At 48.9% G+C, this 9441-nt stretch overlaps 1 long non-coding RNA gene across 2 annotated transcripts; it reads left to right on the top strand.

Moving 5' to 3' along the window:
- Positions 1–818: 818 nt before the first annotated feature.
- Positions 819–4689, top strand: LOC125550454. Of its 2 annotated transcripts, none has more exons than XR_007301647.1 (7): positions 819–1106; positions 1249–1388; positions 1904–2023; positions 2330–2586; positions 2725–3055; positions 3142–3243; positions 4057–4689. It is a non-coding gene; the product is annotated as an uncharacterized LOC125550454 (long non-coding RNA). The 2 variants fall into 2 exon arrangements; XR_007301646.1 differs by having other exon boundaries at positions 820–1106; positions 1249–1361.
- The last annotated feature ends 4752 nt before the right edge of the window (positions 4690–9441 follow it).

Below are 9441 nucleotides of genomic sequence, written 5' to 3'. Positions count from 1 at the left end.
TTGTTGGTGTTGTGGAGAGTGCTCGGCGGAACAATGAGCGATGTGATGAAGTATACCAATAATGAGGAGAGCATGGAAAAATATATTGAAGGCGACTCGTTCTCTTCCCCAACCGCACGAGAGGCAAACGAGGAAGAGAAATCATTGCCCCCTCCCTCCGCCGGCGAAGCCGCTGGTCCCTGCCTTCATCTGTCGCTCCGCCGGTGGCTACGGGTGGGGACCTCGGCGCCATGTTGTTTCACTGTCGACTGGTTTGCTCTAGCCGAAACAAATGCTCCATCACAGCGGTCATTTGGCTTGTAATTCATGAATCTTCATACATGATAGCTAATTTTTTAGAACACTTTTTGAGACAATTGTCGTATTGCAAGTTTATCATTTTTCCCGGCAGCTAGGCCACATATAATTACATAATGCGAAGGTTCTTTGTTTTGATTTTTTTTGAATTTGTTATGTCGGTTTCAAAATGCAGTCAAAAAATGCCAGAATAACTGTTCATACTTAGGGATTGAATCTTGCAAAACTCTTGGTATATCTATGATGAAATAGGTATTTGTGTACCTAAAAATATTTTTTTAAAATAACAAGTAAACTATAAGGGAGTTGTAGTTCAAATTTCCATAAAAATGACTTAATTATTTTTTTGTACATAATATGTGCTAAGTTTTCTACCTCCACATCTCCTCCCGCCACACCTAAAATCTTTTCCGCTGCTGGCGAAAATTTTCCCGCTCCACATATGAGGGTATTTTTGTCACTAGAGAACACCGCCACACGCCCGCACCGCACGATATGAGGGTATTTTCGTCAAACCAATTCAGCCGCACCACACCATACCGCCGCTCCCGTCCCCCAAATCCCCAAATCCCCTCGAACCCTAGCCGCCCCTGCCCTCCCCACGAACCCTAGCCGCCCCTGCCCTCCCCTCGAGCGCGAGCCGCGGCCGATCTAGACACCGGCGGGGCGCCGCGAGCAGCGGCCGGTCCAGCCACCGGCGTGCGGCGAAAGCAGCGGCCGGTCCAGCCACCGGAGGGGCGACGCGAGCAGCGGCCGGTCCAACCACCGGCGGGGCGACGGGAGCAACGGCGTGACCTTGACCTCTCCAGGTACGGGCCTCTGGCGCCTGTGCTTCCCCGCTCCGGCTCGCCCAACCCAGCAGCACACTCCACCACCACATCTCTCTCTCTCTCTCTCTCTGCACCATCACACTCCACCGTTTCTCACTGTATTTGTTATGTCGTGGTGAAGGTTGCAGAGGTGGAAAGGAAGCAGAAGAGGGTGCCGTTCGACCAACCTCTCAGGACAAGCTGCTCACGGAGGTGCCCAAGTACAAGCGGACTATGTTCTCTGTCCTCCCCTAGGTAACTTCATGTTCATCGCACATCCAAGTAGGTGGTCCATTTTAACTAAATCCGATTCAGTTTCTGGACAACTAAGTCTACTTTTACTGAAGAAAAGTGGCGTTGCGGGAGTCTAGATAGCTCTGCAATAGTAGACTCATGATATTACGTGACCACGCAGCTCTAGTTCTGCCAGTCCCCATTGAAAATTCCAAATCAACATCAGTTCTGCACTGGCTGTTAATTTAAATATTTAATCCTATTGCTACACTTAATTTCTGCAAATTTAACGAACTGAACATTTGAACTGCAAATGTATTTTGTTTTGCACTTGCTCTCAACTGAATACTTGTATATTATACAAAGACATGATACATAAGCAATCTTTATCAATAGCTAAAAATGTGTAGCCTACAGCTTGTGTGTGACAGTGTGACTGATGTCGATGACAAGTAGTGAAGTGCTTGTGTCTAGATACTATTATATGTGCAACTATTTATCTACCTTTCAAAGCATCTGCCCACTTTATATTTTTAACTTGTAACTGCTATGCTGCTCCCTAGGCCATTAACTCGTCCAGCAAGCAAGGCAAGTAAACCAGGCAACAACCAAGCTGACTAGCACAGTTCCAATTCCCGTGAGATCCACTATGACAAAGATGACAACGAGCAAGAAACTCGCAGGTATACAACTTGTTTGTTGAGTGTGCTGTTTGGTTTTCTATGGACGTGAATTGTGCTTTGCATAGTTTCGTGCCTAGCTAATGTTTGTAACCTAGTAACTGAAATTTACGTCTTCTAGGATTGCAAAACAAAATAAAATAGTTCGCTCCTGATATGTACTCTGTATAAAAAAAATATTTCGCTCCTGATTTGTATTTGTATTCTAGGATTGCTAAGAAACTCGCAGCTCAGTTGTTTGTGTTGTCTTGCTTCTCCTATGCATTTCAACCATTCAGTCTTACAATTATATTTTTTGTTCATGTAAAGAAGCGCCAACTGCTGAATACGAGAAGATTAGGGCTAAAAATTTGATGAGGAACAACCGCATATTCCAATCACTTGGCATCGCTGCATTAGGTATGATGGTTAGGAACTCAAATCGAATGCAGCAAAGTAGTGTCATCACCGATGGGGACTCAGCTTCTGCCATAACACAACAAGGCTCAAGCTCTGAGTAGAGTCCTGACGATGAGGTCATTGAGGAGGATGAAGTTGATGATATTGTAGTGGAGAAGGAAGATAAGGTGCTAATTCTACTTTTGTTTTTGAGGGATGGGGGCTATTTGTATGCTATATGTGCTTCAGTGCTTTGACTAATTCTGGAAATACATTTTTTGCATGAGATCTAATAGTTGTCTCTCTTTTATTATAATGCTTTGAAGGTTCCTAAGAAGGCAAGGAAGTCGATCAATAAAAAGACATGATGTCTGAAGATAGATATGTTGTCTTTATCTCTACCTTCCTTTACTAAACATCAGTTGTGCTACTTGGAGAGATGATGATAACATTGATTTGCATGCTATTATGGCTGCATACCCTTTTGAACTGCAACTTGGATTGCAATCTTTAGGGGCCTTTGTGGTTGCTCCATTAATTCTCATACATCTTTTTCCATGGTAGGAAACCTGTCAGTCGAACAAGGAGAACCGTTTCGAAGTTAAGTTCCATCAGAAAACTGGTTCTCGCCCCTACATTTCCCATGTGCATGCTTTGGTAAGGATCTCTCATGTTTTCATTTGCTACTACAGTGATTCTTTCAATTGTTTCTTATTGTTCCATTGTGTCGTGAACAATTTCAGAAAGAGGCTCGTAAGGGTGAAGAGTTGACTTTGTTTGATCTATTCAAGGAGTGCCACAATGGCAAGAAGACTGGTTTCTCTGAGCCAGTTAAGAAGGCGATAGTAAGTTTCTACTATTCTTTTCTGTGTTGATGAGGCTTGTTTACCTCATCCTTGTTACACTTGATTACATTATATGACTTCTGCTCGACAGATTTGATAGAGATGGGTTGTTCAAAGTAGTACAGTATATGATTCATGTTTTGTTATAGTTTGTTTGTCCCAATCCTCTGTTTCATTGCATTGCATATTCATTTTGGTACTGGAAATGCGACAATATTCAGGCAATTTTAGTTCTTGTTGCAGTCCAGCAGGTACTGCTTTGTCGTTTAACACTGGTAATTAAGAGAGTGTTGTATGCTCTTTGATTATTTTTCTAGTGATTGCCTGAAGCATCTATCTTCCTTGCTTTCGAAGTGGAGAAACTCTGTCATTTCATATACGGTCTGAATGAAATGTTTAGGACTTGTGGAAGTGGATTCTCTAATACTGTATACTGTACTAAAGAAACAACATATGCGCTCCTGAAATGTACTACATTCTTCTCCGCTCCATGTTCCCATTTAAGCTAAACAAAGGTGCACTTAGTTTCCTAATTTAAATTTCAACAATGGTTTGTTGTGTATGCTTACCTGTTTAATAAACCTGGTGCCATGCTTCTTTCATGTAGTTGATAGTAACTTGCAAAAAAAGTGATTCCCAAGAATGATTAATTCTGCTTGTCTGCTTCAAAGTTTTCAAATAACTACTAGTTAATTAGTAGCATGGAGACTGGATTATTATTTAGTCAACATTCTTGAATAGTTTGCTTATAAAGTTTCCTAGTCATTCAGAACCAACTGCAATGACATGTGTACATCTTTCTTTAAATGTCAGGCTGACATATAAAAAGCTATGGAACAAGGGGTACCAGAAGGTGGAGAACCAAAGAATGTTGCTGCTGTTGTTGCTGACATTCTCACTAAAGAATGTCCCTCAAACACATTCCTTCAAAATGTTGGCCTTGATTCGAGCTCCAAGAAGTTCAACAGGTCTGCATCTGCTTTGGATGCTCATGTACAAGAACTAGAGTACAAGCTTGAGAGGGAGAGGCAAGCCGCTGAGTTGATGTGAGAGGAGCTTGTTGAGGTCAAGAAGAAATCAGAGGAGACCGAAGCTGCACGCGCCGCAGAGTATCAGTTGTTACTGCAAAGAGTTGAGGCCACCGATGCTAGGGCTGTAGCAAGTGATGCTAGATTTGCGCGTCTCATGGATCTATTCGAAGGTAAAATAGTTTAGTACGGCATGGTTGATGTTGGCTTTGGGACCTTTGATGTTGAGTTGTTTGGACCTGGGGTTGATGAGTTTTGGTTGACTGGACATGTGAATCACAATATGGACCAGGGATTGGCTGTGGTTTGATGAGGTTCTGTTTTGGTTGGTGCATCTTATGAACATGGTGTACTGATACTAAGCTACTGGCTATGTTATTTTGGTTGGTGCATCTTATAAAACTGTGGCGTAATGATACTTTTGGGCCTAAGTTAATGAAATCTAGGAGAATTATATTTATCATTCTATTCTCCTGTATTGGTTGACTGCCAAATTGTGCAATGATTTTTTTTCTTTTTGAGCTACTGTTGGCTATTGGCTGGACAGCGAAAATACTAAATTGTATGAGTGGGCTTGCTCGTCTCAAGGCCCAATATAGTTTTTTTGATAGAAAAAGATTCATATATTTTTGTTGGTTAGAGAGAAGGGCTGGCATTGAATAAATGGACTGCACATTGCCTGAGCCCAAGAACTATAACAGGCCGTGGCCCAAAAGTAAATGTAAAAATGGGCTAAATTATTGGGCCCAGCCCATTGAAACAACTGATTTGGACTAATCCTACATGGCATCCATGTCATCATTTTTTCCATGCCAGCGCCATGCTGGTTCAGCCACATCAGATCCTAGGTGGCCTAGGCTCATTAGTAATGACCATAATTTTGGTCAAAGATTTAACGACCAAAATTTTGGTCAAGGGCGGCCATGACCAAAATTTCAGAAAAGGTCACGTTTGTTCGTTCTTGACGGCCAACTGTTGACCTTCCGAATTTGGTCAAAAAAAGGTCAATAAACGAAAGCAATGACGAATTAACGACCAAAATGGGGAGTCATAATTGACCGTATTTCTTGTAGTGGCGTCCGACACACCATGGCGACTCGCAAGTCCCCGGCTGATGCTTGGTACTCGCCGGCCCTGGATTCCCCAAATTTGTCGGAGAAGAATCTCGCCCTCGCGCGCCTGATGACGGTGGCGCAGGGCAGCGAGGGGGCGACTGTGCTCAAGGTCGGCTCCGACCAGCCTGAGGGCAAGGGGAGCACCTTCTACCGTTCTTCGTGAGCGCCATCGTCGCCGGTCTGGTGCCTCCTTTCTCCGAGTTCTTTTTTGCCGTTCTCCGCCAATACAATTTGCAGGCCCTGCATCTCCACCCCAACTCTGTCCTTCTCCTGGCGACTTTCGCCTACTATTGCGAGGCTCATGTTGGTGTGAAGCCCTCGGTGGCCTTGCTGCGCCACTTTTTCTCCCTCCGGGTTTCTGGCGCTCAGGTCTCCGCATGCGCGAGCTTCATTGCATACTCCAGCTCCAACGCCATCTCAAAGCCCGGGAAGAGGATCGAAGGCTACCGGAGCAAGTGGGTCATGATGGATGTCGGGCGCCTCCACCCTCGTCTGGTATTGCCCACGGGGCAACCTAAGTCCGTTGACGCATGGTCCCGCGCGGAGCTTGTCGACCCTCACGCGAAGGCGGTGTTGAGGAGGATGAACGCGGACCTGAGGCCAAGCAACTTGGGGGCGGCGAAGCTGACCGGGGCCACGCTCCTAAGGGAGTTCTTGGAGCACCGGGTGGCTCCGCTCCAGGAGCACTCGCTCCCACTGTGGAGGCTTGGAGGAGCAGACGCCGCCCTGCGCCTGAGCTCCGAGGCCCTGACCGACGAGGATCTGACTGCGTCCCTCCATTCCTTGGTTGGGGGAGATGTGGCGAGCCCGGTGGACGCCCCCGCCCCCCTGTTCCTCCGTGACGACTGGGAGCAGGTGGTGGACGCCTTGCCCACCTTCAACGGCGAGGGGCTGGTGCCCGCGGCAGCTCCCGAAGACCTGGCGGTCCTGGCGACGGTGAACTTGTCCTCCGACAGCTCCAGTGGGGAAGAAGAGGCGGAGGAGGAAGTGTCCGACTCGGAGGAGACTGGCGAGGATTGGAGGGAGTCCTTCCCTCGACGCAGGTCCCAGGCCCTCCGCTCCATGCCGGACGACGACGAGGCCAGCGCTAGGCGAGGAAGGGAGGGCTCTTCCTCGGTCACGAGGAAGGGCAGGTCGAGCCTGGTTCCCCCACGGTCTGCTCTGGTCCCTGGGGGTCCAAGGCCAGCTCCATCTCTTCTGACGCGCCTTTTGCTTCCGGGCCCTCCAAGGCTGACCCCCGCTGCAGACTCTCGGGCTTCAAGTATGGCCAGAAGTTGCTTGAGTCCACGGACGACGTCCAATAAGTGCTCGATTCGTGCTCTGCTTGGTTTCTGCCGCTGAGGCTTGACATTTGTGCTCTTTTAGCAGGCCGGCACCTGCGGCCAAGAGGTTGAAGGAGGCTTCTGCGGCCCTGCTTGGGGCGAATCCGTCTGCCGGGGAGACGCCTTCGGCCGTTGGGGGAGAGGACGGCGAGGCCCGCGCCTCTCCGACCCAACCGCCCTCGCGAGGCCAACTGGGGCACCCCGGCGAGGAGTCAGCCCCCGTGGCCCCGCTGGACCTGGAGTCGACTGTGCCCGATGCTGCGGCCGTGGCGGCCAAGGCTCAAGAGGTCCCTTCCTGCCAAGCCGTGGCCACGTTGCCATCTTCTCCGCCTGCTCCACAGGTTCTTGTCTCTTCTGCTCCCTCCGCTGCTGTCCTGGACCAGGTTGCCAACGAGCTGAGCCAACCGCGGGGGGATCTCCTGAGCGCGGACCCTCGTCTGGTGGCCGGGCGCCTGGAGTTGGCCTCTGGCTAGGCCCGTTTTGCTGCTTCCGTTCGAGCGGTGCTAAGCCATGCCGTGTCATCCTCCGACGAGGAGAGTCGGGCCACCAACCAAGCCAAGGCCGCTCGCGATGCTGCCCTGGGCGACGTCGCAAATGCCTAGGGCCGCTGCAAGACTGTAACACCCCGGATGTAACTTTCCCAATTTGTACTCCAACTCTTGCCGTTTCCGGCGTTAAGTTATTTTATTTTCTCGGATTCGGGTCTTTGTCTCCGTGTGTTGTGGTCGTTGTCATGCATCTCATATCATGTCATCATGTGCATTGCATTTGCATACGTGTTCATCTCATGCATTCGAGCATTTTCCCCGTTGTCCGTTTTGCATTCCGGCGCTTCGTTCTCCTCCGGTGGTCATTTCTAGCTTTCTTTCGTGTGTGGGGATTAAACATTTCCGGATTGGACCGAGACTTGCCAAGCGGTCTTGGTTTACTACCGGTAGACCGCCTGTCAAGTTTCGTATCATTTGGACTTCGTTTGATACTCCAACGGTTAACCGAGGGACTGAGAAGGCCTCGTGTGTGTTGCATCCCAACACCCTTCCAATTTGGCCCAAAAACCCACCTAAACCTGCTCCATCATCTAGAGCGTTCGATCACAATCGCCTGGCCAAAAACCGTACCTCATTTGGACTCTTCTAACTCCCTCTACCTATAAATATAGCCTCCTCCCCAAAAATTTCGGATCAAGTCGACCCTAACCCTAGCTCCCCGCTCCTCTCCGCGCGCCGGACGTGTCCGTCGGCCCCGGACAACGTCCGCCGCCGCCCGCGCCCTCTCAGCGATCGCCACGTGGCGCGCCGCCGCCTCCCACCGCGCCGGCCCGCGGGGCCCGACCGCGGCCCTCCCGGCCCGAGTCTCCACCGCCGCTTCGCCCGCCTCCCCGCCGCCCGAGCGCCGCCCGCGCTGCTCCCGCCGCCACCGCGCGCCATCGCCGCCGCCACCACGCGCCCTCGCTGGCGCCGCCGCATCCGCGCGCTGCCCGAGCTCGTCGCCGGCCGCCGCCGCCTCGCCGCCCTCCGCCGCCGCCTCGCCGTCCCCTCCCTCCTCCGGCCAGATCCGGTCGATGAGCGACCGGATCCGGCGACCTCGACCTCGCCGGCCGCCGTCTTCGAACTCCGGCGAGCAGCGCCACCGCCTCGTTTTGTGTGCTCGGGTCAAACCCTAGATCCGGAGGTGTTTTTTTTCTTCTAAGTCCCTGTTTCCACAGATCCATATGCTCCTGTTTATGGCCTCGTAACTTTGCATCCGTAGCTCCATTTTTGGCATATAGTGTATCAAAATGTTCATCTCAGAGAGTACATCATTTCATTCCATTGCATCATTTTCATTTGAGTTCATCTTGATGCCCGAAATGCTGTTAGAAGAGGGCTACTTGAGATATTTGTCAGATCTGCTGCTCCATTTAGCTTTTTGTCATTTTTGCCATGATTATTGTGTGCATGATATGCCCATGAGTTCTACATATGTTTTGTTAAGGGTTTTGCCATCTTTCCAGAGGTGCAACCCATGTATTTTTGTGATGTGTGTGGTGACTAGCACAAGCTTGCCAAGTGAGGCACTTGGTAATTCTGATTTCAGGGACTAAGCAATTCCACTAAGTCCTTGAGCTGTTTATCTCATATGGCCATATGTTCATGTTGTTTCCTAGTGATCCGTGCCTCTTTTGAGGATGATCAGTAAGGATGTTTTGTTAATCTTGTAGTGCTATATCCATCCATGTCTTTGTTTGCAATTATGGAGCACCCTAACTTGAGTCAATCGAGCTCTACTTTTGCTACTTTGTGAATCTGAGCAGATTGTCAACTTGTTTGCAATTTTGCCGATGATGTTGTAGTTGATCTGCGCATGCTATGCTATTGTTCTTGCTTTGTCTAGCTTGCATTTTGTGAGTTCTTATTGGGTGTAAGATTAGATTATCATGACTTTCTCCGTAGTGAGTGCATCGAGCTCGTAAACATGCCTACTTGATATCTGTTTTCAGCATGCTCCAGTTTTCACTAAGTCTGAGAACTGATTATGTTTTTGCTATGTTCACATGCTTGCAATTGTATTTTCTGATTCCTTTTGGCTCTAGGTCACTAAGGGACTTTTGTTAATCTCTTTGAGTAGCTCCATGCCATCCTTTACTTTGCCATGTTCAGGTCCTGTAGCATATAGTTTTGTTGCTCCGAAGAGTGCTATCTGATCTGAAATTCCAGACAAGTGTTGATTTCACTAAGTCTAAAATCTGTTTGC

The sequence above is a fragment of the Triticum urartu genome, chromosome 4, assembly GCF_003073215.2.
Source record: "Triticum urartu cultivar G1812 chromosome 4, Tu2.1, whole genome shotgun sequence".
NCBI lineage: Eukaryota > Viridiplantae > Streptophyta > Magnoliopsida > Poales > Poaceae > Triticum > Triticum urartu.
Note: the sequence above shows the minus strand (reverse complement) of the source record. Positions and strands in the feature narration are given on the sequence as shown.